At 41.5% G+C, this 20,806-nt stretch overlaps 1 non-coding gene and 1 pseudogene across 1 annotated transcript; both read right to left on the bottom strand.

The window, feature by feature from the left end:
* Positions 1-1,214: 1,214 nt before the first annotated feature.
* On the bottom strand, positions 1,215-19,649 carry LOC121487038 (annotated as a pseudogene).
* On the bottom strand, positions 14,921-15,027 carry LOC121488422. The gene has a single exon (XR_005987051.1). It is a non-coding gene; the product is annotated as a U6 spliceosomal RNA (small nuclear RNA).
* Positions 19,650-20,806: the final 1,157 nt, after the last annotated feature.

The following is a 20,806-nucleotide window of genomic DNA, read 5'->3' as shown; positions in this document are numbered from 1 at the left end:
TAGAAGGGGATTAGACTTAGTCTTCTTACAACAAAGGGGGAGGGGGGTTATGTGCTGCCTTAAATGTAGGATGTTGCTTCTTCACTGGGATGTAAACGGGAGCAAGAACAGCAATAAGGTTGGTTCGAATCCGGGTTTAATCATTCCCCCCGGCTCACTCTGAGAGCAACCTGGACCCATGATTGGGTCCTTCCTTAGGCTCCTCTGAGAGGGGGAAATGTGGAGGCTGAGAAAATTAAGGCCATTCCACTTTGAGTTCAGCCATCCCAGGCCCCTGCGAAGAAGAGCTGAACTTTACCTTACTTCAGTTACAGGAAGAAAAACAAAAAAACAGTTTACAGCTTAATGCGCTAGAAAGCCCCATATTAGAATGAGAATAGAGCTCAATGTCCTTGAAGGCTCCATATCAGAATATAAACAGAACTTGAGAAATTCCTCCACACCTTCTGGAGGTCCCCGAGACCAGCCCATAAAACTCAGCTGGAACCCACCTCGGGGTCCAAGTCCCTGCTCTGCTGTGGCTGTGTCGGGTGCACTTGGACCCAAGCTCGAGCTTGTGTATAAGTCCTCGTGTGTTTGCATCGGTGTCGGCTCCTTGGTGGTTTCTGGGATATGTAATCTTGGGCACAACAGTAGGCAGCTTTGAAAGCCACGCCAATGACTTTGTTCTGTATTTTACCATGAGCAGACTTTCAATAATCTTAGAGCACGGCGATGATATATTTCTTTCTTTCTTTTTTTCGATGATATATTTCTATTGGTCCTTACAACATGGGACTGTTTAGGGGAGAGCAGTCAGCAGTATCTACACTTAGGAGGAGAACGGCAGAATAGTCACCATCAACAGAAAGGTAGTTTGAGAGTTTGAGACATACTTCTGGGGTGTTCCAGGTAACTAGAGAAGAGATTAAAGAATTGAGGGTGAACACAGATTCTATTTGTTATTTATTTCTGTTCATTTCATGTGGAAGGAATCCCGAAATTGTACTATTTATGCCAGCTTCCCTGTATCTTTGATAAATGGGAAATACATAAAAGGAACTGCTTGCTTCTTTACTCCTTGCTATTATGCTCTCATATGTTATTAGTGAATCTTATTTATCTAGGGAAGAAAGGAGGGAAAGAGAGCTGCTTCAGGGGACTGTCACTCATTGGCAAGAAGGGACTAGATCTCTAATGCAATGCTTCATCCAGTAGATGGCTTTCTTGTTCAATTAGCCTAAACTCAAACACTGGTACTTAACCTCCACCTTCCCGTCAGCTTTTGTCCTCAGCTTGGTGTAGGACTGCTTAAGGAATAAAAACAGGATTTCATAGACATTCACAGATATATTATTGAAGACATGATAGAGTGGGTTGACATACTGGAGATAAAGGACTCTCATATTTAAAGAATTATTTACAAGAAAGGAGACTGACCTTCCAAGAATGACAGCGAAAAAACACACAGTGATTCTAGTTAATGTCATGAAGGCAACACCTGGGGAGAATAATTTGATTTTTATACCTGGCAAAGCTTAATCCAGGGCACTGGGACTTTTGGAAAATTACATTAATTTTCCTGCAGCCATGTGTAGCAAGCTGCTGGAACTCACCGTTGGAAGGGACACTCTTAAAAGGACAAGATGTGAAAGAGTCAATGAATCATGGATGAGAAAATCAGGAGACTGGGGACCAGGGCTGCCCCTCTAACAGGCTTATTATGTGATTTGAGAACTTGATTCAACTCTGCTGGTCATCCATTTTCCACTTGTTTAAACTGATGAAGTTGAACTGAGGGGGCTTACCTTGAATTTTAAGTTCTCAAAAACTCTATCACCATGATGGAAAAAAAATACTATAAAATACCTTAAAAATTCTTGTATGGCTCCATGAAACTTACCCTGATTTTTTTTCTCAGGGATTGCTTTTATTATTTGCTTTTTTTTTCCCCTTTGAGGATCTCAAGAATTATGCACAACTGCTCCTTTGTTTTGTGAAATTCATTTTCAGTAGACCAAACATTTACTTTCCTAAGATTTAATTGCTAAATATCTGATGGAGAAAAACCTTGGATGGGGAAAATCTTTCTGAAAAAATTACCCTTACGAGTTTGTTTCTGAAGGAGGCTTCAAAGTACTGGATAGTGAGTAAGGGGTGGAAATGGAGGGAATAATCTGAGTATTTCTGCCAAAGACATTAGTATAGGAATTATAGGTACTTGACTTGTGCTCAAATTAAACTTTGTATCATCTGACAAGTGTTTGATGATTTAACAGGAAGGCTGGTTACAGAAAAACTGGGAACCATGCTTGTGCACGTAATGGACATCAAGGCAACTTTTTCTTTTGTGTGTACCTTTCCCCTTCTTTACCACCATTAATTCACATACAAATTGGAAGACATTTTACCTTAACAGAAATAGCATTGCCATTTGATTTTTACTGTGGATTGTCTCCATTTTAATATTTTATCTTATTCATCAACTTTAAAGTATATATGTGATTCCCATTTGTGTGGAAAATCTGCTATATCAGTTTCACAGGGGGAGAATTCATTTGGCTTTGTTCTATTTATAGGAATCCTTGTATTTGGTTAGTATGTTTTCATTATGTTTTTTTAGCTCATTTAACTTACACACCCTTTTCATTTATTTTCAGTGATCCTTCACTTTTCATGAATAAGATTCTGAGTTTTCTCTTTATACCATCATGCAAATGACTCAATCTAAGGCAGATTTTTTCTTTGTTTCTTTACTGTATGAGGTGTGAATGGTTGAAAGCCATACTGTTTCAGACCTGTTTTCCAGATTTTGCCAGCATCTTACAGAAAGGAAATTCTAACTTGAAAAAAATATCATAAGGAATTGAAAACACTTTGCACAAAGAGATAAATAAGCAGATATTTGTTTGCAATTCACATAATGTTTCTGACAAAGGGAAAGAGGTTCCTGTACCTTCCCACATTATCAGCCATTTGATACCAATGTGTACTTCTTGAGTATTTGCAGTGAGAAGTCAGAGAAAACTTTTAGTTTTTAGGACTGACTTAATAAAATCAAAGCAAAACCAAAGTGAACATATCAATATAAAACCATCAGCAAATGGGATCCCTGGGTGGCGCAGCGGTTTAGCGCCTGCCTTTGGCCCAGGGCGCGATCCTGGAGACCCGGGATCGAATCCCACATCGGGCTCCCGGTGCATGGAGCCTGCTTCTCCCTCTGCCTATGTCTCTGCCTCTCTCTCTCTCTGTGTGTGTGACTATCATAAATAAATAAAAATTAAAAAAAAATAAAATAAAAATAAAAAATATTTCCTAATTTAAAAAAAAAAAAACCATCAGCAATATATGAGAGTCATAGTTTTACTACTTTTTCATCTAAGCTTGGTATTTTTTTTTCTTCTCCATTTCATCTTCTTTTCCAATTGTATCCATTCTAGTAGGAATATAATTGTATGGAATGATTTTTGCATTTTCCCAACATCTAAGATAATGTGTTGAGCACACATTATGTAACTTTTGGCCAATTGAATATACTTGTATGAATTTTCTGAACAAGTTTTTGACAATATTTAAATTTTATCTTGACTTCTTATCACCTTGTAAAAATTCTTTATATTATGGATACAAGTCTTTTGTCAGATATCACAGGTATCTTCTCCCATTCTATGGCATGTCTTTTTCTCTCTAGTGATAATAGTCCTTAATTACAATATGTTCTGACTCATTAAAGTTTTTGTTATTATTTATGATTATTTATTTTCATGTCCTGTGTAAGAAATTTCTGAAAGTCATCCCTACTGCTGTGTCTGTTAATATCTGGTTCTTCATATTGTTGACTGGTATTCCAAAATATGGTTATACCTCATTTTGCTTATTCACTTATCAGTTAATGAACAAGTGGGTTGCTTCTAACTTGGTGTTATTATGAATAACACTGCTGTGAATATCACTAGATAAGTTTTTGTGGAGACATGTTTTCTTGGGTCTCTCTTGGATAATTTCTTTAGTGAAGCATGATGTAACATGATGTTTTGAGATAACGGAGATGTTCCTGTAGCCACACTGTACAATATGATAGTCCCTAGCCACATGTGACTTTTTGGAACTTGAAATGTGGCTAATGTGACTGAGAAATCTAAATTTGGGTATTATTTAATTTTAATTATTTCACATTTAAATTTAAACAGCCCCTTGGGCCAGTGGCTATTGTATTGTGCAGGGCCATAAGTAGGATTACTAGGTCAAATGGCAAAATTACGTTTAAAGAAATTGTTTAGTGGGTAGTTTTAGAATGTTTTTTCCTAATGAGTAGTGATTTGGGGCATCTTTTCATGTGTTTAATGGGCATTGCATATCATGTTTTGAATATTTCTAGAAATACATTGCCTGTTGTTTTGTTTTGTTTTGTTTTTATTAAACTGGCATTCCAACTGGTGGCCCAAAGACTTGAATGGCAACTCACTGGGTCTCCAGTCTGCTGGCCTATCCTAGGAGCAGATTTTGGGCTTGTCAAGCCTACACACAATCACATGAGCCAATTTCTTAAGACTTCCTTCCTTCCTTCCTTCCTTCCTTCCTTCCTTCCTTCCTTCCTTTCTTCTTTCCTTCCTTCCTTCCTTCCTTTCTTCCTTCCCTCCCTGCAACCTTCCTCCTTCTTTCTTCTCTGTCATCTAAAAATCTTTCATAATCATCTTCCTATCAATCCTCTACCTATAATCTATCTATATTTATAAGCCATCATCTAATCATCTATCATTCTGTCTATATCTAACCATATCCTGTTGGTTCTGTTTTATCTGGAAAACCCTAATACAAAGGACGTGGTTTTAATTTTCACTGTTCAATTTATTAATTGGTTTATTCTTTTATAGATTTTTATTTTGAGGGGGTGTATTGTGGTTAAGAAACCTTTCCTTACCCAATTTCAGGAAGATTTTGTTATTTGTTGTCTTCTATAAGTTTTATGGTTTTAGCTAACATATTTAGGTTTATGATTCATTTTGAGGTAAGTTTTATTTCTGGTGTGCAGTTAGGGAGTATTATTATTTTCCAAGTACATACCCTATTGTTTTAATGTCATTTGTTGTAAAGGCTACATTTATCTATTAAATTACATTTATACTTTGGAGAAAATCAATTTATCATGTAAGTATGGGTTTATTATTGACCTTATTCTGTTCCATTGGTCTATATTTCTCTCATGAAGCTAATGCCCCATTGACTTGATTAATGTAGTTTTGTAAGAACTCTAGGAATTAGAGGATGTTAATTCTTCAAATCTGGTCCTCTTTTCCTTTTAATTCTTTGAGGTCCTTTGTATTTGCATATAAATTTTAAAATCAACTTGTCAAAAACAAAACAAAAAACAACAACAAAAAAAAATCAACTTGTCTGTTTCTTTAAAAGTAAAATCCTGCTGGTACTTTAACTGGAATGGCATGAACTCTGTGGATCTGTTTGGGGAGAATTGCCATTTTAACACTTTTGGGTTTTCCAAAATATGCAATATTTTATACTTGTCAGTATATTTATCTTGTATTTTTCAGTAATTTACTTCCAAGTATTGTGATGTTGTTATAAACGGAATTGTAATTTTCTTTTTTCTTTTTTTTTTTTTTAAAGATTTTATTTATTTATGAGAGAGAGAGAGAGAGACAGAGACAGAGACACAGGCAGAGGGAGAAGCAGGCTCCATGCACCGGGAGCCCGACATGGGATTCGATCCCGGGTCTCCAGGATCACGCCCTGGGCCAAAGGCAGGCGCCAAACCAAAGGCAGGCGCCAAACCGCTGCGCCACCCAGGGATCCCGAATTGTAATTTTCTAATTGTTCGTTGCTATTGTATGTGAATACTAATTATCTTTGTACATTTATCTTGCATCCTGGGAACTTGCCCAACTTAATTTTTTAAATTCTAGTAATTTTTTTTTGTGTGTGTGTGTGTGTGTGTGTGTGTGTGTGTGTGGAGTCATTAAGAACTTCTACCTGTTTGAGTATGTCACTTCAAGTTAAGAGTTTTACTTTTCCCTAGCAAATTTTTATATCTTTTTCTTGTCTTACTGTACTGGTTAGGGTCGTCTGTACAGTATTGAATAGAAGAATTGAAAGCAGACATTATTGCCTTAATCCTGGTCTTAACTAGAAAACCAAACCTTTTTGGTATTTTGATGCTAGTTGCAAATGTATCACAGATGCCTTTAATTTGATGAAAGAAGTTCTCTTTTATTCCTCATTTCCTGAGAGGTTTGATCTTAAACGGGAGTTTTTCAAGTACTTTTTTTCCTTGCTTCTTTACAGTGATTATGTGTTATGTTTTTTTCTGTTATTCCATTAATATGGAGAATTACATTTGATGATTTTAATTGTTATAAAAACTTTAACTTATGAAACAAATCTTACATGGTCATGAAATACTATTCTTTTTACATATTGTTGAATTCACTTTACTAAAATTCTGTTAAATGTTTTTTAATCTGTATTCATGAAGAATAGTTATCTGTAGCTTTCTTTTTTTTCTCTCTCTGGTTTGGTATCATGGTGATAATGGCCTCATTAAGTGAGCTATGAAGCATTTCCGCTTTTTTTTTTTTTTAATTTTTATTTATTTATGATAGTCACACAGAGAGAGAGAGAGAGAGAGAGAGAGAGAGAGGCAGAGACACCGGCAGAGGGAGAAGCAGGCTCCATGCACCGGGAGCCCGATGTGGGATTTGATCCCGGGTCTCCAGGATCACGCCCTGGGCCAAAGGCAGGCGCCAAACCACTGCACCACCCAGGGATCCCCGCATTTCCGCTTTTATTTTCTGCAAGTTTGTGTTAAAAGGGTAATAATTCTGCCTAAAATATTTGAAAGAACACACTAATGTAGCCATATTTTAATTTTCTTTGAGGAAGGTATTATATTTTGAATTGAATATTTTTTATTGATAGAGAATTTTATAAGTCTTCTATTTTTTAAAGTCAGTTTCAATAATTTTTCCTTTTGAGGAATATGTCCATTGTATCTACATTGTCAAATATACTGGTACTATGTTCTTAAGAATCCTCCCTTATTATCACTTTAATGTATGTAAGATAGCTAGTTGTGTACCTCTTTTATCCCTAAAATTGCATTTTTTCCATTTACTTTTTAGATTGTCTTGCTAGTGGCTTATGAACTTTAGTAAACTTTTCAAATAACCAATTTTGGGTTCATTGATTTTCTCTATTTTTCTGTTTTCTCTTTGACAGAATTGTGCTTTTAACTTTATTTTTCCCTTCCTTCAACATACTTTGGGTATACCTTTTCTTCTCTTTCCAATTTCTTAGGGTGGTCAACAGAGCACTGATGTTCAATTTTTCTTTTTTCCTTAGAGAAAAGCAAGCCTGAGTGCTTCCTCCTTGGTGCAGGCGGGAAACTGAAAACTCACAAGAGTTGCTGGAGCTCAGTGACTCTCACCCCAGCCCCAGCCACAGCCCCTGACTACAATTAAGACCCAGATCATTCCTGTTGGACCAGTCCATACCCAATGTGGGGTTTGTACTCATAACCCTGAGATCGAGTTGCATGCTTTACAAACTGAGCCAGCAGCCACCCCTCTTTTAGTATTTTATAGTTGTTCTACTCTAAGCTGATACCTATGACTTATTTTTTTCTTTTCAATTTCTGCTTTTTTAAAAAAATTAAATCCAATTAACATATAATGTATCACTGGTTTCAGAAGTAGAATTCAGTGATTCATCAGTCTTATATAGTACCCAGTGCTCATTACTTCATGACCTCCTTAATGTCCATCATCCAGTTACCTCAGCCCCCCAACCCCCTCTCCTCCAGCAACCTGTTTCTTATGATTAAAAGTCTCTTATGGTTTGTCTCCCTCTCTGATTTTGTCTTGTTTTATTTTTTCTCCCTTTCCCTATGATCCTCTGTTTTGTTTCCTAAATTCCACATATGGTGAGACAAAGATAATTGTCTTTCTCTGATTAATTTATTTCAGTAGCATAATATCCTCTAGCTCTGCATCATTGCAAATGTCAGGATTTCTTTCTTTCTTTCCTTTTTTTTTTTTTTTTTTTTTGATGGCTGAGTATATTCCATTGTATAGATAAACCACATCTTCTTTATCCATTCATTTATTGATGGACATCTGGACTCTTTCCATAGTTTGGCTATTGTGGACATTATTACTATAAACATTGAGGTGCAGGTGCTCCTTCAGATCACTGTATTTGTATATTTGGGGTAAATACCTAGATGTGCAATTGCTGGGTTGTAGGGTAGCTCTATTTTCAACTTCCTGAGGAACCTCACTGTTTTACAGAGTGGTTGCACCAGCTTGCATTCCCACCAACAGTGTAAGAGGGCTCCCCTTTCTCTGTATCCTTACTAACATCTGTCATTTCCTGACTTGTTAATCTTAGCCATTCTGACTGGTGTGAGGTGGTGTCTCATTGTGGTTTTGATTTGTATACCCCTGATGATGAGTGATGTTCAACATTTTTTCATGTGTCTATTGGCCATTTGTATGTCTTTGGAGAAATGTCTGTTCACGTCTTCTGCTTGTTTCTTGATTGAATTATTTGTCTTTTGGGTGTTGAGTTTAATAAATTCTTTATAGATTTTGGATACTAGCCCTTCATCTGATAAGACATTTGTTAATTATCTTCTCCCATTCTCTGGGTTGTTTTTTCATTTTGTCAACTGTTTCCTTTGCTGTGCAGAAGCCTTTTATCCTGATTAAGTCCCAGTAGTTCATTTTTGCTTTTGTTTCCGTTGCCTTGGAGACATGTCTAGCAAGAAGTTGCCATGCCTGAGGTCAATGAGGTTGCTGCCTATGTTTTTCTCTAGGATTTTGAAAGATTCTTGTCTCACATTTAGATTTTCATTCACTTTAAGTCTAGTTTTGTGGATGGTGTAAGGAAATATTCTGGTTTCACTATTCTGCATGTGGCTGTCCAATTTTCCCAATACCATTTGTTGAAGAGACTGTCTTTTTTTCGATTGGAAATTTTTTCCTGCTTTGTCAAAGATGAGTTGACCATAAAGTTGAGGTTCACTTCAGAGTTCTCTATTCTGTTCCATTGATCTATGTGTCTATTTTTGTGCTAGTACCATACTTTGTTCCAGCTCTGTGAAAAAAGTTGATGGTATTTTGAGAGGGATTGCATGGAATGGATCTATACTCAGATATCCATGGCTTCTTATAAGAAAAAACTAATTTGCTCATTGTTCCTCTACAATCTTTCATTTTTTCCCTTGCTGTTTCTAGATTTGCCCTCTATTTTGGCTTTTAGTAGTTGAATGATAAGAAAATCTGAGAAATCAACCAGGTTTAGCCACTACAGATGAGATGAAAAAGGGAAGATTGCAGGAAGGGTTATGAGAATCCATTGTCTCTGTGTAGTTGCTTCTACTGAAGGTACACATCCAAGAGCCTGGTGGAGAATCAAGAGCTGTTTTTGGTCAATAAGGCTAGAAGGTAATGATTAAAGTGTACATGAAACAGGGGCACCTGAGTGGCTCAGTTAGCTAAGCATCTGCCTTCAGCTTGTGTCATGGTCTCAGGGTCCTGAGATGGAGCCCTGTGTCAGGCTTCCTCTCTGGTGGGGATCCTGCTTCTCCCTCTGTCTCCCCTCTTGCTTTTGCTCATTCTCTCTGTCAAGTAAATAAATAAAATCTTTAAAGAAATTTACGTGGAACAGAAAAGAGAGAATGATCAGAGGCCAGCTGGACACTTTTGCTTTTCTTTGTCACCCTATCTGACTCACTATGACTTTTTGAGAGAATGACTTGTATCCTCCAGATCTCATTCCAGACTAATTAGAAGCCACTAAGATTTTCAAGCACTCATGAGGGTATTGTTTCATTAGGTATTGCTCTTGCTTAATTGTGGAGAATGGCTTGGAAAGGAACAGGAGTGCTGTATCACATCTGTGTAGCCAAATAATGATAATGACTAGGACAAGGAATGTGATCATGGGGGTGTTATGAAGAAAATGTCATTGAGATATATGCTGGAGGTAGATCCAAAAGACTGGCAGTAGATTAAATGTGAAGGGAAAATAGGGGGGATATGTCCAAGATGATTCAAGAATAAATGAGGAGGTGGTGGGATGGGAATAAGGAAGCAGAGCTGGTTGGGAAAGAATGGTCAAGGAACTGACTTAGGGGCAGAAAAACTTAAGGTTTTCCATCACATCCACATGGAAACATGTGCCAAGCAGTTGGATGTATGTTCCAGGATTTAGGACACTGAACGGTGGTGGGAATATTGATCTGAGAGCCAATGGCAAGCTATTGGCAGTTGAAAGCATTATAGATATGATATCCCACAAGAGTGAGAACACAGTACTAGGATAGAAGTGATAGGATTGGGAGAAGAGTCCATTAATGGGCCTTATATGGAGATTTATCTTTCATACACAACATATGACATTTATTTTTATGATAAGGTTAATGGTTTGGAAATCATAACCTGACTGGTTCTTATTGTGTTAAAGCACAGATATAACACAATATGGAGGTTCATCTTTCTTTGAGTTTATGTTGCCTGTTCCACTTTTTATTTAATTCCAATACAAATGATGTAAAACATCTTACTAATAGCCTATGTCTTTCAAGTTTCACTACTTTAGATGACCATCAACCTAACACAGACAGATGACCTGTCAGCATTTTTCTCTGGGTATCTCTAATTACATTTTTTCTACTTATGGGGCAAATTGTACTCAGCTTTTCCCCAACTACAATCTTAGTTTAAATTGCTACCAGTTTTTTTCAGTAGAAATGAGATACTATATTAAAAAAAAAGTACAAATGACTAGCAATTTTTAATTTCCACATTCTGGTAACTTGGATGGTAAACGTGTAGTTAGATACTATATGTGAATAATCTAATTTGAACATTTAAAGATTAAGTTGTTTAAATTTCTACTTCATTGAAACAAAGGTGATACCACACTTAATAAATTCAACTGTCAATTATTCTCCCTTTGGCAGTTGCTTAAGATTTCAATTTGTATCTGGTGTATTGTAATTACTGTTCAAACTTTAAAGATAAACAATGATCAGGATTCACTAAATTAAATATCAATTGTCTCTGCAGAATTTTCCTTCAGAGAATTTCATTATATTGGAATGTTCTATCTTTTCCTTTTCAAAAATTTTTTATTATGAAACAAAAGATCTGAAATGCAACCATCCAATGACTTTGTCACTGCAGCACATTGTATAAAAAATAATATTCATAGAGCAGGTTTTAATTCAGGTTATGATGGAATGATTACCTTTGAGTAGCACATTGTCACTAGCAAAATCATTAAGGATACAACTGTGAACTTAAAATTTGTTAAAATACAAAGTGATATCGTCATCAAAGTCTGCATAAGATAAAAGTCTTTATCCTCTGTAGGTCTGTAGTCTCTTTTTGGTAGTGAAGTGGCTGTGTTTTTTTCTCTCCTGAAGGAAACACCCTGTTGATGCTCTTTATTCTGCAAACCCCCTGAATTACCATAGAAATAGGAAATAAAGTGCTTTTGTTTGGCAGGTGTTGCCTCTTCCCCACCCCCACCCCCATATTGCTTTCTTTAAAAAAAAAAAACAAAAAACAACTGACCGGCTTTCACCCTTGTTCAGCATTTGGATTTGTAATTTTTGTGATTAATTCTCCTGTGGAACCTTCTCAGTAGCTGTTTGAAAGAGCAGTCTCATGGGCATCTGAGTGGCTCAGTGGTTGAGCATCTGCCTTTGGCTCAGGTCCTGATTCCAGGGTCCTGGAATCAAGTCCTGCATCGGGCTCCCTGGAGGGAGCCTGCTTTTCCCTCCGCCTGTGTTTGCCTCTCTCTCTGTCTCTCATGAATAAATTAAAAAGTCTTAAAAGCAGTCTCATTTCTCAGACTGGTTATTACTCTTATTATTAATGTGTCAACACACATAAGAGGCCTATTAATAGGGCCTCTTCCGGAATAAGTTAATATGGGGTATGACATGCTAATATCAGGTGTAGCCAATTAGCTGGGAAGAAGCCTGGTTAATTTCACCTTTAAAGAGAAGCGTTGGGGGGATCCCTGGGTGGCTCAGCGGTTTGGTGCCTGCCTTTGGCCCAGGGCACGATCCTGGAGTCCCAGGATAGAGTCCCCTGTTGGGTTCTCAGCATGGAGCCTGCTTCTCCCTCCTCCTGTGTCTCTGCCTCTCTTTTTCTCTCCCTCTGTGTCTATCATAATAAATAAATCTTAAAAAAAAAAGAGAAGTGTTGGGCAGCCCGGGTGGCTCAGCAGTTAAGCACTGCCTTCAGCCCAGGGACCCATCCGGGGATCAAGTCTCATGTCAGGCTCTCTGGCTTCTCTCTCTTTCTCTCTGTGTCTCTCATGAATAAATAAATAAAATCTTTTTTAAAAAATAAAGAGAAGTGTTTATTTGGTCTACACACTCCATACATGGAAATGCTTATTGAAATAACTATTTGTACTAATTTTTTTTTTTAATTTTTTTTTTTAATTTTTTATTTATTTATGATAGTCACAGAGAGAGAGAGAGGCAGAGACACAGGCGGAGGGAGAAGCAGGCTCCATGCACCGGGAGCCTGATGTGGGATTCGATCCCGGGTCTCCAGGATCGCGCCCTGGGCCAAAGGCAGGCGCCAAACCGCTGCGCCACCGAGGGATCCCCTATTTGTACTAATTTAAGGCCAGTTTTCAATCATAGTCATAAACACGTATCATAAAATCAAATAAATTGAAAATGCCTATACACATGAATGCTGCCATTGGAATGAAAATGGGATATAGTTTATTTTTTGGCTAAATGTAATTCTGTACAAACATTTAAAATAATATGGAGGTAGGCCTCTCTTAGCATAAGGTTTCCCATTAAAAATTGGCCCACCGTGGCTAAGGTGATATTCTATCATGTGTTGCCTCTGTTTTATCTTGACATTCACATAAAGTTGCTCCTTTCTGGGATGTTGTATATGCCGTTGTGAGACTGGCCAGTACTACGTCTTTTCTTGGTAAAAACAGCATTACTGGTTATCGAGATGTCTCACATTGCACACGTCATTACTCAAAGTTAAGGTTTTCCAGTATTACTTCTTCTTGAATTATGTTACTTTGAGGTCGTGGCATTTGTCAGATCCCTGAAGCCATGTCCTCAGTGCCCAAATGTGTTTCTTTTGTGGGCCTCACACTCTGGCCTTTTCTTTCTCCACATTCACACCTCTTGCTGCTGCTGTGGCTTGATCCTGGCAGTGGGTGAAATTTAAATTTGCTCTTATAGTAAGAAAAGGAACTCAAATCTGAGTAAAAGCTGAAAAAGATTCCCCCACCGAGGAGCAGCACAAATTCTATGGCACATTCTTTTTTTTTTAATAATGAATTTATTTTTTATTGGTGTTCAATTTACCAACATACAGAATAACAGCCAGTGCTTATCCCGCCAAGTGACCCCCTCAGTGCCCATCACCGATTCACCCCCACCCCCAACCGTCTTCCCCTTCCACCACCCCTAGTTCATTTCCCAGAGTTAGGAGTCTTTATGTTCTGTCTCCCTTTCTGATATTTCCCACACATTTCTTCTCCCTTCCCTTATATTCCCTTTCACTATTATTTATATTCCCCAAATGAATGAGAACATACAATGTCCTTCTCCGATTGACTTACTTCACTCAGCATAATACCCTCCAGCTCCATCCACGTTGAAGCAAATGGTGGGTATTTGTCGTCTCTAATGGCTGAGGAATATTCCATTGTATACATAGACCACATCTTCTTTATCCATCATCTTTCGATGGACATCGAGGCTCCTTCCACAGTTTGGCTCTTGTGGACATTGCTGCTAGAAACATCAGGGTGCAGGTGTCCCGGCATTTCACTGCATAAGTATCTTTGGGGTAAATCCCCAACAGTGCAATTATTGGGTCGTAGGGCAGGTCTATTTTTAACTCTTTGAGGAACCTCCACACAGTTTTCCAGAGTGGCTGCACCAGTTCACATTCCCACCAACAGTATAAGAGGCTTCCCCTTTCTCCACATCCTCTCCAACATTTGTGGTTTCCTGCCTTGTTAATTTTCCCCATTCTCACTGGTGTGAGGTGGTATCTCATTGTGGTTTGGAATTGTATTTCCCTGATGGCAAGTGATGCGGAGCATTTTCTCATGTGCATGTTGGCCATGTCTATGTCTTCGCCTGTGAGATTTCTGTTCATGTCTTTTGCCCATTTCATGATTGGATTGTTTGTTTCTTTGGTGTTGAGTTTAAGAAGTTCTTTATAGATCTTGGAAACTAGCCCTTTATCTGATACGTCATTTGCAAATATCTCCTCCCATTCTGTAGGTTATCTTTTAGTTTTGTTGACTGTATCCTTTGCTGTGCAAAAGCTTCTTATCTGGATGAAGTACCAATAGTTCATTTTTGCTTTTGTTTCTCTTGCCTTCATGGGTGTATCTGGCAAGAAGTTACTGTGGCCAAGTTCAAAAAGGGTGTTGCCTGTGTTCTCCTCTAGGATTTTGATGGAATCTTGTCTCACATTTAGATCTTTCATCCAATTTGAGGTTTATCTTTGTGTATGGTGTAAGAGAGTGGTCTAGTTTCATTCTCTGCATGTGGATGTCCAATTTTCCCAGCACCATTTATTGAAGAGACTGTCTTTCTTCCAATGGATAGTCTTTCCTCCTTTGTCAAATATTAGTTGACCATAAAGTTGAGGGTCCACTTCTGGGTTCTCTATTCTGTTCCATTGATCTATGTGTCTGTGTTTGTGCCAGTGCCACACTGTCTTGATGACCACAGCTTTGTAGTACAACCTGAAATCTGGCATTGATAGGCTCCAGCTATGGTTTTCTTTTTCAAAATTCCCCTGGCTATTCGGGGTCTTTTCTGATTCCACACAAATCTCAAAATAATTTGTTCTAACTCTCTGAAGAAATTCCATGGTATTTTTTTTTTTTTTAGAAGACAACGATTAAAAATATGGAACGCTTCACGAATTTGCGTGTCATCCTTGCGCAGGGGCCATGCTAATCTTCTCTGTATCGTTCCAATTTTAGTATATGTGCTGCCGAAGCGAGCACAATTCCATGGTATTTTGATAGGGATTGCATTAAACTTGTAAATTGCCCTGGGTAGCATTGACATTTTCACAATATTAATTCTTCCAATCCATGAGCATGGAATATATTTCCATCTCTTTGTGTCTTCCTCAATTTCTTTCAGAAGTGTCCTATAGTTTTTAGGGTATAGATCCTTTATCTCTTTGGTTAGGTTTATTCCTAGGTATCTTATGCTTTTGGGTGCAATTGTAAATGGGATTGACTCCTTAATTTCTCTTTCTTCAGTCTCATTGTTAGTGTATAGAAATGCCATTGATTTCTGGGCATTGATTTTGTATCCTGCCACACTGCCGAATTGCTGTATGAGTTCTAGCAATCTTGGGGTGGAGGCTTTTGGGTTTTCTATGTAGAGAATCATGTCATCGGCGAAGAGGGAGAGTTTGAGTTTGACTTCTTCTTTGCCAATTTGAATGCCTTTAATGTCTTTTTGTTGTCTGATTGCTGAGGCGAGGACTTCCAGTACTATGTTGAATAGCAGTGGTGAGAGTGGACATCCCTGTCTTGTTCCTGATCTTAGGGGAAAGGCTCCCAGTGCTTCCCCATTGAGAATGATATTTGCTGTGGGCTTTTCGTAGATGGCTTTTTTTTTTTTTTTTTTTTTTTGCAATTAGCAAGAGGGTTTATTGGGCGTTTGCGCAAACGGGCTCTCCGCCTCCGAAGAGGAAGAGAGCCCCGATTAGCAATTACAGGCATCTTTTAAAGGCAAAAGGAAAAGAAAAAAACGCTTAAAGACAAAAGAACCTCGGGAGTCGCATAGCATTCAGGTTATTGATTTCACAGAGGGTCAATATGAACCTATTCAGGGACATTCCAATCAGGGTGTGGGGGGGAAATGGTTTTCTTATTGTAAACAGAATGCTTTTAGTTGCTAAAATTTCAGGAAGGCGCCTGGATGGGCTGCCTCTGGATTAGGGCTGGCCCTACTTACAAGGGGGGAGGTTTCTTCATTCCCTCCTCTTGTTTGGGCTGATTTTAATCTTAAAATCTTAGGGAACATTTATTTCTTCAGTTTGGAGGCCCCGACATTGTTGAGTTAATACCAGAGCTTGGGTAATAGATAATCTTTCTCGGATGAAATGGAGCAGCCGGTTGAGGATGCAGGGGCCGAAAGTTAGCAGCAGGAGCAGGATAACTAGAGGGCTCATAATGGTAGAGATTAGGGTGGTCAACCAGGGAGACTGATTAAACCAGCTTTCAAATCAGCCCTGCTGGGCCTCCGGGTCCCTTTGTCTTTTATTTAGCCTATCCCTGAGTTTGGCCATGGAGTCCCTGATGACTCCAGAATGGCCTGCATAGAAACAGCATTCCTCTCCCAGGCCGCACACAGTCCTCCCTCTTTCAGGAATAGTAAACCCAAGCCTCTCCTGTTTTGAAGTACTACTTCTGAAAGTGAGGTGAGGGACTGTTCTAACTTAGAAACGGACTGCTCTAGTGCCGGTAGATCCTCATCTACAGCTGCCTGGAGTTCTATATAACGTCGTGAGCCCTGGATCAGAGCAGCTGCGCCAGTACCCACCCCAGTAGCGACCCCTAGTCCCAACATAACGACTAGGGTTAGGGAGACAGGTTCGTGCTGAAAACGGGTGGGATGTTCATTATACTGATTTTCTAGAGTTTCAGCAGGGTGATAGAACACCCTGGGTATGATCTGCACCATGACACAGAAGTCGTTTGAGCTATTTAGAACCTTAGCTGACACACGGGGTGAGGCCTTTGTTGCATGCCCACCAAGTTCCCGGCTGGGGCTCCAGGTAAGAGTCAGTCCCTAAAATCGGGGCGGTAGTATTGCAGAGTTCCTGGTAACCCCGGGTGAGTATAGTTAGCCTTGACAGTGATGTAATCCCAGGAGGAGGAGGGCCTCTCATCCTGTGTCTCCCTAGTCTCGCACCCCCAATTTTTACAATAGAAGTATTCCCCTCCTCCACAGGTGGGCTTTAGCCTGCGATCTCTGTGGTACCCGGGACAGACATAAAAGGGAAGAGTGCTTAGCATGGCCCTTCTGTCAGGCGTGCCACATCCTCCCCATGGGTCTAATCCCAGTCACCCTGGAGGGCTTTCTTGGTTAGGGCCTCTCGAGGTGTCGAAGTATCCCTCTAGGTCCCATGGGCTGGGGGCCCCTATGGTTAGCTTGCATAGTTCAGGATATAGGTTAGGCCACCAGGTTCCCACAGGGGCGGTCTTAGTTATAGACCAGACCTCCTCACCCCCAGACGTTAGTACCTGCCAGGTTAACCTTTTTTTTTTTTTTTTTTTAAATTTTTATTTATTTATGATAGTCACAGAGAGAGAGAGAGAGAGAGGCAGAGACACAGGCAGAGGGAGAAGCAGGCTCCATGCCCCGGCAGCCCGACGTGGGATTCGATCCTGGGTCTCCAGGATCGCGCCCTGGGCCAAAGGCAGGCGCCAAACTGCTGCGCCACCCAGGGATCCCCCAGGTTAACCTTTTGAGGGCATGAGGGTCACCTTTGGCGGAGGTGAAGAGCGCTAGGAGAGGTAGGAATATAACAACTGTCATTGAACAATTTTTGAAAGTCTTATCTTGAGCGGGTTTTGGGTGCAGTGGAGCTTCCATTGGGGTGCCTCGCCTGGTCCGTCCTGGCTGGCGTCAGCGGTGCTCGTTGATGGGGCGCGCTTGACGTGTGAGGCGTGGACCCAAGCAGCAATGCCGTCTACCTTTAAGGCGGTTGGGGTGGTCAGTAGTACAGTGTATGGGCCCTTCCAGCGGGGCTCAAGCGTCCTGGACTGATGTTTCCTGATGTAGACAGAGTCACCGATCTGGAATGGGTGTGGGTCGGTTGTGTCTCCGGGGCGGTAGACAGCCGCAAGGGGTTTCCAGATCTGGCGCTGGATAATCTGGAGCGCCTTCAGCCTGTCCTGTAAACCGGGAGTGTTAGCAAGAGGGTCAATAGCAGAATCTAGCAAGTCCGTCACTGGTGGGGGACCTCCATAGAGAATCTCGTAAGGAGTTAGCCCATGGCGTGCAGGAGTGTTCTGGACTCGGAACAGGACCATAGGGAGGAGTTGGACCCAGTCTCTAGTGCCAGTCTCCAATGTCAATTTGGTTAGGGTCTCTTTAATTGTTCTATTTATTCTTTCTACCTGCCCTGAGCTCTGGGGTCTGTATGCACAATGTAATTTTTAATTTATCCCCAGTAATCTGGCCACCAACTGACTTACCTGGGAGACGAAGGCAGGGCCGTTGTCCGACCCTATTACCTTGGGCAGTCCAAACCAGGGGAAAATTTCTTCTAGGATTTTCTTGACAACCACCTGTGCAGTTTCTCCTTTGGTGGGGAAGGCTTCTGTCCATCCTCCTGTGGGCCTAGTGCAGCGGCCCGTGCTGCTTCATCGGCCATTCTGTTCCCCTCTGCTACTGGGTCATTGCCGTGCTGATGCCCCGGACAGTGAATTATCTACCACGGCCGCCCCGGCTTTACGTTCACCATTTCGTAGAAAGCTACTCCCCTCGGTGTACCAGGTTGCTTCAGCATCTGGCAAAGGCTGGTCCGTCAAGTCCCCTCTGGTGCCATGGACCTCGGCTAGGATCTGGTGGCAATCATGCATTAGCAGGGAGGGGGACTCGGCTTCTGGAAGCAAGGTGGCTGGGTTTAGGGATGTAGCCGTTCCGAACCGTACCCGCTCGGAATTCAGTAACATGGCCTGATAATGGGTGGCCCGAGCGTTTGAGAGCCATCGATCAGGGGGCTGGCAGATGACTGTCTCTATGGCATGGGGGGGCCACCACAGTGAGGGGTTGGCTGAAGGCCAACTTATCTGAGTCTTTTACCAGGACTGCCACAGCCGCTATTATTCGGAGACATGGGGGACATCCTGCAGCCACTCTAATTTTCTTTTGAAAAGTATGCCACGGGCCTTTTCCAGGGTCCCAGTTTCTGAGTTAGGACCCCTTTGGCTATTCCTCAGTGTTCATCAGCATATAGCGCAAATGGCTTGGTTACATCTGGGAGGCTCAGGGCAGGGGCAGTCAATAAGGCCCTTTTTATTTTGTCAAAAGCCAATTGTTGCTCCTTTCCCCAGTGGTAGGGGGTGTTGGATTTTGTGAGAGGATATAGGGGAGCCGCCAGCTCTGCAAACCCGGGTACCCAGAGGCAGCAGAACCCGGCACTGCTGAGGAAGTCTTGTAGCCCTCTGGCATCAGTGGGTGCTGGGATCAGGGCTACAGCCTTTTTGCGGCCCTCCGTCAGCCACCTCTGGCCTCCTTCCAGGAGATATCCCAGATAGGTCACTCGTCTCTAGCCTATTTGGGCCTTTTTGGCGGAGGCCCTATACCCCAGTCCTCCCAGTCTCTCGAGCAGGGCCCCCGTACCTTTTACACAATCCTGTTCTGTCTTAGCCGCTATGAGCAAATCATCCACGTACTGCAGGAGAACGAGGTCTGGATGGCCAACTCGGAAGTCTGCCAAGTCCTGATGCAAGGCTTCGTTGAACAAGGTGGGGGAGTTTTTGAATCCCTGTGGCAGCCTTGTCCAAGTGAGTTGTCCTGAGAATCCCGTCTCAGGATCTTTCCATTTAAAGGCAAAAATAGGCTGGCTTTGAGAGCTTAACTTTAGGCAAAAGAATGTATCTTTAGATAGAGCTCAAGGGTCCTTCTGCCTCAGTTAAAACTGAATGTTGAGCTCCCGTAGCAACCAGGAAGGTCACTGGTTGACCCCCCCCACTTTAAGGGTTATCCGAGGCTCGGGGGGGGGGGGGCTCCTGACATCCCTAATCTTCATCCTCTAGGGACAGTTACGGGAATGGGCTTCTTAGGTCCCTGCGTTTGGCCCTTCTTTGGACAATCTTTAACCCAATGTCCTTTTTCCTTGCAGTAGGCACGCTGGTCTCGTTCAACCCGTGGTCTTCTTTTGTCTCCCAGGTCCTTACTCTGTCCTGACTTACTCTGCCCTGAGCCCTGTACTATGGTGGCCAGTATCCCAGTCAGTTCTTTATTGCGTTTCCTTTATCTCTTTTATTTTGTCTCTCTCTCTCTCTCTCTAAGTATACATACAGTAGCCCTCCATTAATCTTTCCAGAAAACCTGCCGGCGTCTCATCTTTTCCCTGCACTATAGCACGTACCTTTGCCAAATTGGTGGGGCGTTGCCCTGCCCCTCTGAGACCCGCTAGGAGTACCTGGCGATAGAGACGGAGCCGCTCCCTCCCAGCAGCAGTGTCGTAGTCCCAGGTCGGGCGAACCAAGGGGAAAACGTCCTCAATTTCATTAGGCAGCTGGGTCGGCCTCCCATCCCCCCCGGGGACGTTTTCCTGTAGACGCGCGGTCTCTCCTCCGTGGTGAGGAGAGTCTGCAGGAGCTGATCAGGGTGCCCATGGGGTCCTGGCTGAGAGACCGGGGCCTTCACCTGCAAGATAATATCAATATTAAAAGTTCCATTCCTGGGCCACCCGACGTTGGGAGTCGGCCACTCTGAGGAGCAGAAGGTGACCCATCTTCGTCTTCTGACTTCGACCGAAAGGTTGTGTGCTCGGCCGGTGACTTCTTTCCAGTGATCTAGAGCGAGGCTTAAAGGGGTGGTTACAGTTTGCCCCGTGGGTGTAGAAAAGAGGTGAGCGGTGAGGAGGAGGACAGGAAGAAAGACACAGAACAAACAGATGCACACAGATGACAGGATCGGCTCGGCGGATTCAGACGGGAGCAGTCGCCAACAACGACCCTCCCCGAAGAGGAGGGAGTGCCGGGCTCCGTTCCTCTTCCAGACCACTCAGGAGTCCAACTCCGGAGG

Source organism: Vulpes lagopus, chromosome 3, assembly GCF_018345385.1.
Source record: "Vulpes lagopus strain Blue_001 chromosome 3, ASM1834538v1, whole genome shotgun sequence".
Lineage (NCBI taxonomy): Eukaryota > Metazoa > Chordata > Mammalia > Carnivora > Canidae > Vulpes > Vulpes lagopus.
This window is presented reverse-complemented; position numbering and strand designations above follow the sequence as displayed.